Below are 16,635 nucleotides of genomic sequence, written 5' to 3'. Positions count from 1 at the left end.
ACCCTAGGCCAATCCAACATCAACCTCGACAACCAAAAAATGTCAAGTGGATATGGAAACCAAAACAAACTCGCTCACACGATGCCTCTTTTAGGGAATCCACAAGCAAGCAATTTTGGTGGCAACCAAAACAAAGCCCTCAATCAAAACAACCAGCAGCATCATAACTTCTGCCAAACACAGGGCGCGTCTTCTATAATTACTACTATTCGGACCACGCAGCTTCAATGTGACCTCGCCACCAGCAGCCACTGAACATATTGTTCAACACCCCTCTCTTTTACAGCATTTTGTTTCCCTATGCATATCCTCCATCGGCATCATAGAGCCACACTATACGGCTATGCATAGACACATACTTTGTTCCCATGCACTCTAACACATGTTCATTTGGGATGACTCACTCTAGGAAGGGGGAAAATGCAGCAAGATTATCATTTGTATATATTATTATCATATTATTTCTTTTCTTTTCTTTTTCTTTCTTTTTCTTTTTCTTTAAAACGAGCTTTCCAAAGCCTTATAAACTCTTAGCTAGCATAATCATGAGCCATACCGACACCATCTAATACCGGGTTAAGAATATGTATGTATGAGAGGTTACACTAATTTTGGCTAACTTTTGGCCAACTAATAATATTTGTAAAAAAAAAATCTTTTACTAAAAAGCAAAAAAACGACAGGTAATCAACAAAAATTGATAAGTAGAGCAAGGAAAGTCGGAATTGACTTTTGAAAGCAAACCCGAAACTTTTTTCAAAAACTTTGAACATGGCAAATATGAAAAGATTCGGCACACAATTGCTCTTAAGATCATCAAATCCTCCTGGTTTGCTACCTTCACAAATGGTCTTTTGGCCATTTTTATAGGAAAAAGGGTAGGATTTTAGCAAAAAACTCAGGGAAAGGACAAATGGTGGGATGCCAGCAAAACCCATGGAGTAGGGCTAAAATCAGAGTTCTTGAGGAGTTTTCAAATTGCTGTGTAAGCCAGTCGGGAGACTTCACACTCTCCTCAAAGCCTATCGATAAGGAAATGTAACTTAAGGATGTTTGTAGGATCAAAACCAAGCAAAAGATTACTTGCAAAGTGGTGAAATTTGCCGAAATCAATTTGTCTCCTCAAATGGATTCAAATTCTGATGGAATTTGACAGGGAGCCAGGAAAAGCTGTGAACTACAGGCACAAATTATCGAGAATCGAGGCAATGATAGATATCAGGCAAAGCATGTGTCCACAAATGGTTCCAAGAAACAGATATGATCAAAACGGAAAAAACATGGCCATAAACTAGAAAATGGGGCAAACTAAGAAAAAACTGTCCAAATTTGAAAAAAAATCACCAGTGTACTAGGAAGACCTATAGGAACATAGGTGCAAAGAAACTGTATCAAAATTCCTCTAAACATGGATCGCGTCCATGTACCTTTTTGCTCAATCAAAGAAAAACCCATGTCATCTGATCCAGTATGTTCAAAAAAGCCAAGCCATGAAGTTTCAAGCCATTTGAATTCCAAAATCCACTTCAAAATGCCAAAGTTCTCTAAGTCTGCAAAAGATTTTCAAAAATTAGCCCAAGTTTCAAACCAATGATCCAAATCCCAAAAAATTTGGACCAAGGCACCATCTAGATGAACCCTAACATATGATATTATCAGATTCTCAAAATGTTGTCAAACATGGATCGCGATCCATGTGCCTCAAACCCTAAATCCAGAGAAATTTGCACAATAGCATCTCCATATGCCCAGGAACAATTTTCCGTAACCGCGAGGCATGTTGCTAACCGCCAAGCATCTCGCTACCCGCGAGGCATCCCACTAACCGTGAGGAACAAAAGAGAGCCAATAGCCTCAACTTAATCTCCGCTAACCGCGGAATCATCTCGCTACCCGCGCGAGTAACAAAAGATATTCTTTCAAAAATTCTTCTCTTTCGGTGATTCTTCAAACATGATCAACCAACTCTTCATATCAACCAGTAACAACTTATCAAACAATAACAATTTAACAAACAGTGACATTTTTATCAAACAGTTATTTCACTAATTTATGAAAACATATGCTTGTTTTTTGTGATAGAATCACGTTTCTTGGACAGTTTAAGGGATTCCTATGCTTAGCCTCCCAAGTCAACATGAATAGCAATGTAGAATTATAAATTTGTCTTACCGGATTAGCAACATGTTCGATTACCTCTCGCATTTGAGGTTGGACGATTTCACCTTCTTTCGGAGTTGATACCTCCGATTGAGTTATGATTGGAGTAGATGATATCTTCTTTTGCACCTTCCGTGAAGATGGAACGACATGAGTATCCTCCTTCAAGATTCGGGTAACTCGCATCAGGGCCATCGTAACGAGGTAGAGAAAAGCAAAAAAGAGAAAGAGAACTCAAGAAATTGAAGTACAATACGACGATTGTAGAGAAGACTTGAAGATGGAGATGGCTTGAAGGTAAGTGCTTGGGGGAGAGAGCTTGAGGGAGAGAAGGTAACTCTGACGTTGAGGCAAGATAGAGAGCTTCCGCTTCTGAGAGTGTGTGTCTGTGTGTCCTCAAAGTGAAGGGAGAGGGGTCTTTATATAGGCTCTCAAGGCCAATTAAGAATAGAGGGAAGCAAGGAGAAATAAGTTCGTGCATGTTCGTGGCTTCTATGTATATATTTTTTTTTATTTTTTTTATTTTTTTGGTGTCGACATGGATTCCGATGCTCGAATTTGATTCTCTAATATTAGAAGAAGCTTGGCTTCCAAGACAAGAACTCTAAACTTAACACCCTCCTCTTTCTTTTGTAAAAATACTCCTCCTTTCCTAAAATTGCTCTCTCTTTTCTAAATGGTCAACTCTTATCATTAGATACAATCTTGAGGCTTAAGTTTCCCATCAACCTATAGTTTTTAAATGAATAAAGACCATAAGTAATAGTTTCAGAGTCCGATTTTCGATCCGATCATTTCGTTTGAACGCATTATGACTTAGCAAAATGCGAACCTTAAATATATGCAAAGTGAATAAAATAATTTTATTGAAAAATGTTGGGTATACACCTGTTTTTAATGCTAAAATTGACCGCAAGATCCCTCAAAGGAAAGCACAAAGGAGTGGAATGCTGCACCTTATGAGATAACAGATATCTCATTAAATGAGAAGGCTCATATCAATGAACAGGTACTCAAAGCAATTTCGGCTAACATATTCATTGGAAGATTTCAAGCCGTGGAGTCCACTATTTTCCCAAGGGAATTGTGGACACTACACCAGAAGCCAGAAGTACAAGCAGGGGGCAGATGCTTACAGTTAGAGACAACTTCCTCCGCTTACCACCCTAGGAAACGGACTTTAGACGAGCTCATGAACTCACTAGCTCTATTCAGTACAATGGGGAAGCCACTCTGACTAACAAATATATGGCAACAGTCAAGGTTAAGATCACAGCAATAGAGATAATCAATGAATATCTCCATCTATAGCAAGGGATGCACAATCTATTGCAAAAGACAAAAGCAATAGACAACAACAAAGCTTTCTTGAAGCAAAGAGGACACAAGTTGACATATCAGGATTTGATCTACTCAAAAATTGAATTGCCATTGCGCCTCATATTGCAACACTTCAAAGTGCAGAAGCCATCCAAATATACAGAATCACTATTGCACATGGCAGTAGTAAGGGCAATGGGCTTGGCGGAGAGAAGAGTGGTAAGCTGCGACTTTGGAAATTACGTTCTCCACAACATCGTCGAAGCACACCTAAAGGGGATCCAAAAGAGTAAGACCTACGCTGGGTCCCAACAAAAAGATATGCCTTCGGAGTACCAGTCTTCAGAAGAGGAGCATGACAGCTAGTTCTCCCTGTGATATACAAGATTGAGAAAGAAAAGTGCCCACGTGGCAGAAGCCATCCCAATAACTCAAGCCAGGAGAACTATGGAAGAAGCTTAGGCGTTGAGGGAAAGGATCCGCCAACAAAACCATGAAGAAAAAAGAAGCCAAGGAACAGAAGTTGATGATGAGAAAGAAGAAGAGGAGGAAGAAAACATTCCGTTTCTACGCAGACAGACATCGGATCTGGAACAAATCAAGGAGCAGAAAAGACAAGAAAGGAAGAAAGAAGAGGCAAAGAAACCACGCACCGATGATCTCGAATCATCTGACAAATCTACTTGAATCAAAAATGAGAAAGATAACTCACAAGGGAAGGAAGAGCAAGACACGCTTGACCAGCAAGGTTAGGAGTTTGATTCTCCCAAGGACACTTGGGTACCTTCAGAGACTACAATAAAAGAGAAAGAAAAAGTTGAAGACCTCCTACAGCAAGGAGCGGAGAAGATGCAGTCGGAACAAAAGATAGATCAAGAAATGGAGGCAACACAACCAAAGCTTACCATAACTTCAGCAGCTATAGAAGAAGTAAAACTAAAAGAAAAAATGACTGATCAGACTCATACATCAGATCAAGGTCAACAAAGCCAGCAGAAACCAAGAGTGCAAGCTGTAATAGAGGAAGGACTAGAAATGGTCAAGTCATTTGACATTGATGCTCACTTAGAGCAGATCAAGCTCCAGTTTCAATGCCAAAGGGCTCTCTACAACCTGCACGATGATGTTGTGAAGCTCCGCTCCCATACTAAGAAAGATACCAGGAAAATACACATCAAGCTTCTTTGAAACCTACTTGATTAATGGTGAGTGTGATCAGGGCTTGTTAATAGGCCAAGTTTAATAATTAATGTATGTCAGATGCGGCTTTAAAGGGCCAAGTGATGCCTTAATGATGCTAAAAATTACTATGCTTGAAGTGAGCACAAATGGGATATTATGATCTAGAACTGCAGTGCTTAAAGTGCTCTACCGGCCTGTCTTTACAGCTCGTTGATTGGAGCTACGGTGAAGCAATTATGGCAGTTTAAAGTTCAAGTCGATTGCAGATCCGTACCGGATTGGGCAACTACAGTTGAGGTGACAGAAATGAAATGAATGCATGGGCTTCAAGTGCGCACTTTCTGGAGCACGTCAATCTTTTCAAATCAGTGATCGGAGTCCCGGTCGCCAAGATATTGGCCGCCAAGATACAATAAGACCACACGCCCAATGAATATGGCCGCCCACTAAACTATGGCCAATGGCCGCCCTAATTATCAAAGGGTGTGAAGACAAGAACAAAAGGGATGCATGGCCGGCAACAGAGGGCCGCAGGCAGTGCTGAGGAAGATAAGCTTGTACCCACCACAGGGATGCTCGGACGAGCATGCGCATGCGGCGACGAAAAGTGACGAGCAGGCCTAGGTGCCCTCGTTCAAGCCAAAAACCGTGCAATTTGGTGCATTTGGAAACCCGCCAACTGCCACGTCATCGTAGGGAGTCCAATGCTACTTCAGTCACGGCGTCGTGACTGCGTGGTGGGGGGGGGGGGAATTTATGGGAGAGCATCAACAATAGAAAAAAGGGAGTTTTTTTACGAAGTTTTTGGTGGAGGGCGAAAACGGAGAAGAGCGGGAGACCGTCAGGAGGTCAAGGAGGGATTCTCTCTCTCTCTCTCTCTCTCTCTCTCTCTCTCTCTCTCTCTCTCTCTCTCTCTCTCTCTCTCTCTCTCTCTCTCTCTCTCTCTCTCTCGATAGCTCTCGGCCTTTGCCAAGGAAGGAACCACTCTCTCTCGTTCTCAGCAAGTAAGCAAGGGGAGAAGCTCGAAGGCCGGAAGAGGTGAGGGTAAGCAAGAGAGGGTTCTCTCTCTCTCTCTCTCTCTCTCTCTCTCTCTCTCTCTCTCTCTCTCTCTCTCTCTCTCTCTCTCTCTCTCTCTCTCTCTCTCTCTCTCTCTCTCTCTCTCTCTCTCTCTCTCTCTCTCTCTCGACTGCGAAGAGCAAGCACGAGGCTTGAAGCCAGTGAAGCACTAGGCAAGAAAAAGGATGCTTGGCAAGAGCAGGTAACGCAGATCTTGGCAAGGGAAAGGGTGCTTGGCAAGAGCAGATAAGCAAATTTCAGCAAGGGAAAGATAAGGCGAGTGAAGTTTGACAAGAGCAGATGTCGGAACTCAACAAGCATTCAGGGAGTCTGGGGTTGAGTAGCAAGATAAGGGAACGGTAAGGTAACCAGGAGAGAGGAAAACATCTCTCTACCGTATTTGGGAGATACAAGGGCATCAAGCAGGGAATTTCACCAGATATGTACGTCCTGATCAGCTTCAAATGGCTCTAATGGCAAGCATAAGTGAGAAATTTACAGTCGTGATCTAATTTGAGAGCATTAAACTCTCCTAACACCATTAGTGCCGTTAGCGGCAAACATTTGTAATCGAATTTCACTTCGGCTAATCATTAGCAACTTAAAACATTCCGGTTGTCAAATTATAAGCATTTAAGGTGTTTTTAGAGTCTTTTGCTTTGTGTTTGGCATCTAGTCTCTCGCACCTTCCACAGCCAGAGGCCCGCGGCTCACGTTTTGAACACATATCCCCCGACATCTTTGGTGAACCCGACGCGAAACGAGCCGGGCTGGGAGGTAAAGATGGAGATGCCAGAACAGTTAAAGCAATTTATTAAAGATTTCAGTGCCAATGGATTTGATAAAAATCTAACAGTTAGAGATTTTCCAAAAATGATGGAATTGGTTCAGGGCTATCTATAGGAAGCAAAAGCCATGCATATAAAAAAGCAGATTGATGATGTTGTAGAGCTAGCACTTGATGCTGTTCAGAAGCAGTATTATATTTTTCAAGGATATGATCCAGAAGGTTTTATTGCATGTTATGAAGCTGAGATGAAGAGCCGAAATGTTCCAGAAGATCGGATGGTTGCATCCTTTGAGGAGGTTGTAAACTCGGATTTTAAAAGAACTGGCAGAAGCATATCCCACACGGTGGGAGTATTTTGCAGAGGAATTCATTTACGAAATCTCAAGGATTCTAGATCGGGAAATAAAGGAGATTACTGAATGAAGTAAGGTGTCTCCAGTAAAGGTGAAGGGGATCAGATGCAGATCCTCAACTATGATGAATTCTAGGAGCATATTTCTGCTAGAAGTAAAGCCAAAGAAAATGTTGAGCTGGAAGTAGCAGATTCAGTTCGAGAGGAGCTTATTTTGAGCAACGAAGAAAAGATAAATGATGAATTTGATGCTGAAACATGCTTATATGAATTTTTTTCAAAGATTGTTTGCATGGATGCTACCTCTAATAATGGTTCCAGTGAAGACATAAGAGTGTACAGCAAGTGGTTCGCAAGCTGTTGACCTTGACATGGGTTATTCTAAAGGAGTTCATCAAGCATATGAGCCTCTACAGGACATTACTAAAACTATCAACACTATAGCCGAGCAAGACAACATGTTTGTTCCAGATGAGTGCATTAATAAAGATGTTATATACACAGTAGCTGATGAAGTGACTAAGATTGTGGACCCAGCACACGATGAGACTGAAAATGTCAATGAACCTATGATTGTTACTAACAATATGCTTGCAGATGATGCTATCACAGAAGAGGATGCTATAATCGGCGATTCTGTCTAGATCTAAAGGAGATGTTTATGACAGTATAGAAGAGCTTTTTGATGCGTATACCTCTTCAGAGGGGGTGCTAGATGAGCCTTTACTATTCTATAATGTATTTCTATGTGCAGATGAGGAAGCAGAGGATGATATAGATGAGAATGAAGATTGCTCGGAACATGCTGATTGTGAACAGATTATAGACAGGGATTTTACATCTAAGCTTGTACATGGGCTGCATGAGGAGATAACTCCTACAATTTTGATTAATGTTGAGACTTCCAAGGGTGATTTTCCCGAGGATGTTATGGATGAAGATCTACATGATAAAGCTGTTTTTCATGATCAAGCTGAAATCCCAACATGTGAAAATTCGTCTGATGATACAGGTCAAGAAACTCCCAAGGTTTTTCGTGATGACTATGAAGCTAGAGGGGGTGATGATGCTAAATCATCCTTGATACTCCATAAAGTGCACAGGGTTTTTCATTCACTTGGGCAATGTACCAAATGTGGCTGGATTTGGCTGTTATTCCTTATGATGCTTATGTCAATGATGTCTTGGCTGCCAGTAATAGGGAGTCATATTTCTTTAATGCTTACTGGTAACGAGCTTAAGTTGCCAAAAATTTACGGATGTGGGTGTTGCACTATGCTTCAGGTGAAGCTCTAGTATATTGCGGAGCCCATCAATGCTATGTGATCTCGATGGTGTTCGATCCACGAGACTCTAAGGATATTCATAAGCAGATTCAATATGGATGGATACTCATCAGTATGCATAGTAATTGCGTGCTATTTGAACCAAGGGTAGCATATTTGCACCAGAAATGCTTGATGTTGATTGATATAGTAAATGTATGCTTATGTGGATATTATGATGCTCCATTGTGTGGGACATTCCTTATTATCCCATTTTATCCTTGGGGTTAATAAAGTGCAAGTTGCAGATGCAAAGGATACCAGATGCCTGATATAGCAGGCTGCATGATGCAAGGTTTTGTTTTCTAGATTATGTTAAGTCAGAAGAGTGTTTGATTATGCATTCAATAAGATTACATGGTTGGATTCCAACTGACTTCTTTGGACAATTGATGACATATCTTCACATCTTTTGAGTTGGTTCTGCTACCAAAACTTGAGGTAAAGGACTTGACGGCCATTCCGTGTGCAGACAGAATAAGGCATACTTGAGCTTGACAGGGTTCCCTTAAGAGAGCTTAATGGTCAAGCCGTGTGCATCATGAACTGGAGCATTTGAGTCTGGCAGGGTTCATTCAACAGGATATCCGTAATTGAATGCTTTGAAGATACGCTAGATACAGTTCAAAGATTTTCGATGGGCAGCTATCTAATGATTAAGCTAGAAAATTGATGATAGGGTATAAGCCTTCTTTCATTTTTTTTCATATGTTTACCAGTTATGTGAGTCTGATGATGGCAAAGAGCTTAAGGTAACTGTAGCAGATGCAGATTGAAGTGTTGTTGGCACAGACCGGAGGCTGTGCAGGTTCAGAGGGGGTGGATGTCGTGAAGCTCCGCTCCCATACTAAGAACGATGCCAGGAAAATGCACATCAAGCTTCTTTGAAACCTACTTGATTAATGGTGGTCAGTGATCAGGGCTTGTTAACAGGCCAAGTTTAATAATTAATTTATGTCAGATGCGGCTTTAAAGGGCCAAGTGATGCCTTAATGATGCTAAAAAGGACTATGCTTGAAGTGAACACATATGGGCTATTATGATCTAGAACTGTAGTGCTTAAAGCGCTCTACCAACCTGTCTTTACGGCTTGTCGATTGGAGCTACGGTGAAGAAGTTATGGCAGTTTAAAGTTCAAGTCGATTTCAGATCCGTACTGGATTGGGCAACTGCAGCTGAGGTGACAGAAATGAAATGAATGCACGGGCTTGAAGTGCTCACTTTCTAGAGTGCATCGGTCTTTTTAGATCAGGATCGGAGTCCTAGTCGCCAAGATATTGGTCGATAAAGATTCACCAGGGGCCGGTTTTGTACCACTCTGGCGGTCCGCTCAGTCAATGAGTTGCAGCCAGGGTTTTGGAATGCAAAAGAGTAAGTGCTCGAGGAGAATCTTGTCCAGCACTTTGTGAATTGTTTCCATGCTCACCTTGCCGAACTTGTACAATACTGATAGATCAATGGATGTGGTGTCGAGGTCTTCTGGTATGTCTTTGAAGGTAGATGCATCCATTAATGTTGGTGTCCTTGAGGCCATTAGGCTTGCAGCTCCCAATATTTCTTCATGAGATAAGCCAAAAGCCATAGCCTTATGGCATGGCCGCCCATACAATAAGACCGGCCGCCCAATGAATATGGCCGCCCACTAAACTAAGGCCAATGGCCGCCCTAATTATCAAAGGGTGTGAAGCCAGGAACAAAAGGGATGCATGGCGGGCAACAGAGGGCTGCAGGCAGTGCTGAGGAAGATAAGCTCGCGCCCGCCACAGGGATGCTTGGACGAGCATGCACATGAGACGAAAAGTGACGAGCAGGCCTAGGCGCCCTCGTTCAAGCCAAAAATCGTGCGATTTGGTGCAGTCGAAAACCCGCCAACTGCCACATCATCACAGGGAGTCCCATGCCACGTCAGTCACAACGCTGTGACTGCGTGGTGGGGGGAGCAAATTTATGGCAGAGCATCAACAATAGGAAAAGGGGGTTTTTCAACGAAGTTTTTGGTGGAGGGCAAAAACAGAGAAGAGCAGGAGAGCGTCAGGAGGTCAAGCAAGGATTTCTCTCTCTCTCTCTCTCTCTCTCTCTCTCTCTCTCTCTCTCTCTCTCTCTCGGTCTCGTCAAGGCGAGAAGTGAGGGCAAGAGGGATTGCAAACAAGCAAGGAGGAGGAGAAAGCTTGGTCAAGGGGAAGCAGGGATTCTCTCTCTCTCTCTCTCTCTCTCTCTCTACTGCGGAGAGCAAGCTCGAGGCTTGAAGCCAGTGAATCACTCCGGCAAGGGAAAGGATGCTTGGCAGAGCAGGTAAAATAGATCTCGGCAAGGGAAAGGGTGATTGGCAAGAGCAGATAAGCAAATTTCGACAAGGGAAAGATAAGGCGAGTGAAGTTTGACAAGAGCAAATGTCGGAGCTCGACAAGCATTCAGGGAGTTTGGGGTTAAGTAGCAAGATAAGGGAGCGGTAAGGTAACCAGGAGAGAGGAAAACATCTCTCTATCGTATTTGGGAGATACAAGGGCATCAAGCAGGGAATTTCACCAGATATGTACGTCCTGATCAGCTTCAAATGGCTCTAATGGCAGGCATAAGTGAGAAATTTACAATCGTGATCTAATTTGAGAGCATTAAACTCTCCTAACACCATCAGTGCCGTTAACGGCAAACATTTGTAATCGAATTTCACTTCGGCTAATCATTAGCAGCTTAAAACATTCCGGTTGTCAAATTGTAAGCATTTAGGTGTTTTCAGAGTCTTTTTCTTTGTGTTTGGCATCTAGTCTCTTGCACCTCCCACAGCCAGAGGCCTAGCGCCTGCCCAGCTCACGTTTCGAACACATATCCACCAACAACGGAATGGAACTGGAAGATAATAAAAGAGACGCATCTAAGGCATCTGAAGATGCCTTGCAGTTAAAACAAAGAATAGAGTAATTGGAGAAAGCACAGCTCCAAGCCCAATCTGATTTGCAAAGGGATCAAGAAAATGCATCCTACGATTACAAGGAGGTGCAATAGTTTAGTGAGGCAAACTCTTCACTACAAGTCGAGCAGCAACGTCTCGAGGAGGAACTAATCAAAGAAAGGGAATAGACAAAAATCTGCAAGAGTCATACGTGGTGGTCAACAGAACCCTGATCCAACTTTTGGCCATACAAGAGACTCCCATCTCCTCAACTGTGACTACTAGATCAATCCCTGAACAACGAGGTAAAATATCTAAAAGAGTCCCTTGCTCAGGAAAAGTATGATAGACAAATCATGACAGCAGGACATAGGGCCTTGCAAAAAGCCAAAGATGAGAAAATCAAAGAATTGAGGAAGCAGTTGGCAGAGGCATGGGGAGACTTGGACACTCTGAGGGAAAATCAAGCAAAGCCTCACCAAACAGCCCTAGTAGACCGTGAGCAAGAAGAAGGATTAGAGCACTCCACATTCAATGCTCACCAAACAGATGTACCAACTACAAGCACTGGAAAAGCGACGCAAGAATTTGTAGATCTAGCCACGACATCCACTTCATATTTGGCCCAGGATAAAATTCAATGATGGATCTCAGAAGTCAAAGACCCCTCGCACAAAGCATATCTACAGTATGAATTGAAAGTACTAGAATCGCCTACCCTCCTCATGATCACTCCAGATGAGGTGGTAAAAAACCTTGGACATGAGATGATCGCCTTGCCACCACTGATGCGGCAGGAGGCTAGATTATGGCAGCAAAGAATTCTACCAGCAGACCTTGAACCAAACAGCCAAGGGGATTATACGGATTTTCTTGTCACTGCAATTCAGATTCAAACCATCATTGAAAATCAACCCCTCTGGCAAAAAAAGTGGTTTGAGCAAAGACCAACAGATGAAACCTACTATAGGAACGCTCCACAGCACCTCAAGGTCAACCCCCATCAACAGACCGTAATCTTGGGACAGCTTTTACTCTTGGCAAAGCAAAAGGACGGCGATGTTGAACTACCGATTTATCACAAAGCCAATCAATAACAACCCACCGTTCGAGAAGTATATGGTTCAGACTCTCAAGGGGGTCATTAACATGATGAAGGAGGTCAGATTCTCGCATGCCAGATGCTTGTGAAAATTGCCAAGATGCTAATCACCTACATAACAGCTTTCAATGATATAGAGGCAGCAGAGCATCCCTGGCATATTTTTGTGGAAGGCACAAGAGGGCTTTGCTAGAATATGGAGACAGAAATCCCAAGCAAGAATGTCATTATGGGATTGTATGCAAGAGTCATGTTCCTGCCCTCTCACTACATGCAGACTTTTCAGGAGGCATTCATGATCAGATTCTTTGAGGTGGACTCCTCCTTATTCAATCCCATGACAAAAGACCTGCCAGCCCGCCATATAGCATATCAAAGTACTCTCAGCAATAACCCTTTTAGAGATCTAGCAACAGTAGTATCCAGGCAAGAGCGCAGAAATTCAGACACATCACTGCAACAATAGAAAAGATAGTAGATTACACTCAAAGATAGATTGCACGAGGAAGTGCAATGAATAGGAAGGGGGGAATGTTTGATGGATACAACAATCTACATGACACGCGGATGTACACCAACCCTGTAACACTCTCTCAATTTTTTGAACGAAGCCGTGTAATTCAGCTAATGATGATTTGTAATTGTAATATATTTTGACATACCCTCTCAGCCTCTCTGAGTCTACACCCTTGTAAGTGGCCAAATGGCCAAGGGAAAGTTCCCTTAACCTGTAAGTGAAAACCCTTAGTTTTGGACTAAAGGGATATCATTAGCTAAGAAGAGTTTTTGAATGCGCACTGTGAGAAGCTTCTTGCTGCTACAAATTGTAATCCACTTTTCTCCTGGACTAGTAATCGGAATTCATTTCGGAATAGCACATTGTGTTCCTTGTCTCTTGCTTTACAATTTAAGTATAACCATTCTCAATTCTATTGTGGTTCGCAACACATTGCTTGTGAGCTAAATGCATTGGTTTGAAGGTTAAAATGGTTTTTTTTTTTAATGTTTTGATCATGGATAAGTGTTTCTATGCTTAAGGGGGACCTTTCCCTATAGTTCTATTTCCGTTTTCTGCACATTTTTTGTGATGGATCGTGATTATGTACCTTCCCAGATGGTTGCAGAACTCGGTAGGACTATGCCCCTAGGTGTTGTAATACTTCTCCTTAAGTTTCATGCATTTCAAATTTGTTTGGATGCCAAAAATGTGTGATGACCTAGAGCGGTGAGATTGGACGCATACTGATTGTTTGACTAGAAAGTGGTTGATTTGCCTTTGTCGTAGTATGAGTAGCTCTCTGAGAACACTTTGGTGAGATTGACACTCTCATTAAGTCTACGTGTCCCATCCCGAGTTGCTTCCTTGCATATTGACATTATGTTAGTACAAAAAGCTATGCTGTAGACGTCCATAATGGTGACCCGCTAAGAGCTTTCAACACTATAACCAACAAAAATGCACTTGAAAACCTTATCATTTAATTTTTTGTACGCGTTTTGTGGTCCCAAAGCAAAAGACAAACACAAAAAACATGCATGTGATCAATGGATGGCTTTCTAGCATGCCACGCTTCATATGGAGTCATAGACTGCAAAGCTTTTGTAGGACACTAGTTGAGTACATAAGTGGCACACATGATGGCCTCAAGCCAAAACAAATGTGGAAAAGCTTGACTTTTGACCATACGTCTTGCCATCTCCATAAGCGACTTGTTATTCCTTTCAAAAACACCATTTTGCTGAGTTGTATACGACATTGTAAATTGGTGTTTTATCCCACGACTAGCCAGAAATGCATTCAATTTATGAGACATATACTGCCCCCCTCGTTCAGAACAAAGGGTGACCATAATACATTTAGAGACATTTTTAGCCATAGCCAAAAATTGCTTGAAGCACATAAACACTTTGGACTTCACCTTAAGTGGATACACCCATGCATTCCTGGAGTAGTCATCAATGGAAGTCACAAAGGAAAGGTAGTTTCCCAAGGACAAAGTTTGCATGGACCCACAAATATCACTATGCACAAGCTGCAACCTGCATGTAGCCTTTCTTGAACCATCCTTTGGAAACTTTGAACAGTGCATCTTACCCAAAATACAACCTTCACAAACATGCTTCATAGGTGCTTCAAGAGGTCGCAAAGAAGAAACCATATTGAATTTTTGCGAACACAACAAACTGGCATAATTGAGATGCCCAAACGTGCATGCCAAATTTTTGCATCTGAAACAACCCTTGAATTTTCAACCGCATTTGAAAAATTCTTCCCACACTTGTCATACAAAGTGGGCTTATATAGCCCACAACATAAAATTCCTGATGCAACAATCTCATCACTAAAACTAAGATCATGAACTATACATCTATCATCCACAAAGTTCACAAGCAACAAGACCAAGTCTAGCGAGTGCAGATATAGATAAAAGGTTCTTCTTGATCCCAAGTACGTAAAGTGCATCAACAAGTGTGAAATAACCTCCATTTTCAGTAGTCAACACAATCTTTTCAACTCCCTTGATTGGATAAGAGGCATTGTTGCACAAGTGACTGAATTTCCATGAGGGACATCCTCAAGAGAGGTAAACAAGTCACGATGAGAGGTAATGTGCTTTGTAGCACCACTGTCAAAGTACCACACATGAGCATCTGCAACAACTAACATACATGCATCATGGACAGAAAGACCATAAGTTCATTATGTAATGCACTAAAAGCCCATTCTGCACTAAAATCCCAATTTGCATCAACATCAACATCACAATCTTCTTTCACAAAAGACTCAACAATAGCTACATTTGTAATGAAACTAGTCTCGTTCTTCTTGGACACTTTTGCCTTCAACTTAGGACATTGCTTGATCAACAAGTGATCATTAGCTTTACAATAATGGTAATGCATCTTCTTTTTGCCCTTTTCACCAGAATTTCTAGACAAATTACTACCAGGGGAAGCATTAGGAACATGTGATTTACACTCACAGAAGAACCATGAGACGTGGCTACAATGTTGTTGCCACCTTTTCTTTGAGCAGCAATAAAGGTCTATTCAATTGCACGCTGTTTAGCCCTATTTTTCCTACAAAGACACTCTTGCAACAACAATGTGCATAATGCATCAAACTTGACAACTTTTGGATTTCCTTGGGTCATAAATCTTCAAGTACTAGCAAAAATCTGGTAAGAATTTGGCAAAGCATCAAGAATAGTCTGCACAAGGGAACTGTTATAAATGACTTCACCTACAGAAATAAGTTGCTCATTAATATCCTTGACAGTAGCAAGGAAATTTTCCATATCCTCTTCCTCATACATAATCTTTGATTCCATCTCTTTATGCAACAATGCAATTTTAGACTCATTGCAACTTGGATAAAGACCAAGAAGAATATCCCAAGCCTGTATTGCAGATTTTGCTGAACAAATATGAGGAGTAATAGTGCACTTCACAAAAAATGCAATCAATGCGCTTGAGCATCTCTTACATCCCAATGAGATTCCTCAACTATAGGCAAAACAACTATGGTAACAAGAACCCTGTCACCAAAACCTACAACATCTTCAAAATTGCCTCTATCCTCAGAACCAGGAAGTACATCAATGCCCTGTAAAATATACCAAATGCCCATTGACACAAGGACATGTTGCATCATGTAAGCTCACATAGGGTAATTGTCCCCATCCAATTTATCCTCAACATCAAACATCTTGAAAACATCTTTGTTGTTGTCAATCATGGTGAATGCCTACACCTGATGATGTGAAAATTGCCCGAAAAGAGGAGAAATGAAGCGAGACCAACACATGCTATAGGGCACAACCCATAGAGGATTGTAAGGGACCTGTTATGAAGAAAATGGCAATGATAGAAATTTTGCACAAAATGAAATATTTTCCTGTGCAGCATTGCCAACAATGGAAACTGAGGCTGAAATGAGTCTGAATCAAAAATCTGAGTAGACTAAGCTCTACGAGCTTGCAGAGTGTGTATTAATTAGTGCGCAATGGAAAGATTAAGGTAGATCTAGAGTGATGGGCATATATACAATGCATGGAGGAAAAAACCTCCTAGTGAAAGAAAAAATGCGTCGGCGGTCCTAAGTGTGTTTACACACATCACTACCACATGTATATGGTAACAATTTTAAATCTATACTAATGTCATTCTACCACGTGGTAAAATTTGAAAAACTTAAATTTTTAGGCTTGACTCTAATTAAAGTGATTAATGGGTGGAGCGTGTTGATGACTCTTTCGAGGCCCTCCTTGAATCCCTCTCCTTCTGTCTGTGTGCGTGTGTGTGACATGCATGTTCTCTCTTGTTCTTTCTTTCTCCTACACTCACCGATATGTTCTTTCTACGTGAGTGCACGAGCTGACCCATGATTAGGCTGTCCCCCCAGGCTCTCAATTCATGTCTTGCTCCTTGCACATTTCTTGCTATCATGCAAACAAT

Source organism: Adiantum capillus-veneris, chromosome 1 (genome assembly GCF_014529385.1).
Source record: "Adiantum capillus-veneris isolate H3 chromosome 1, ASM1452938v2, whole genome shotgun sequence".
NCBI lineage: Eukaryota > Viridiplantae > Streptophyta > Polypodiopsida > Polypodiales > Pteridaceae > Adiantum > Adiantum capillus-veneris.
The sequence above is the reverse complement of the archived record's forward strand: the minus strand, read 5'-3'. Positions refer to the sequence as shown.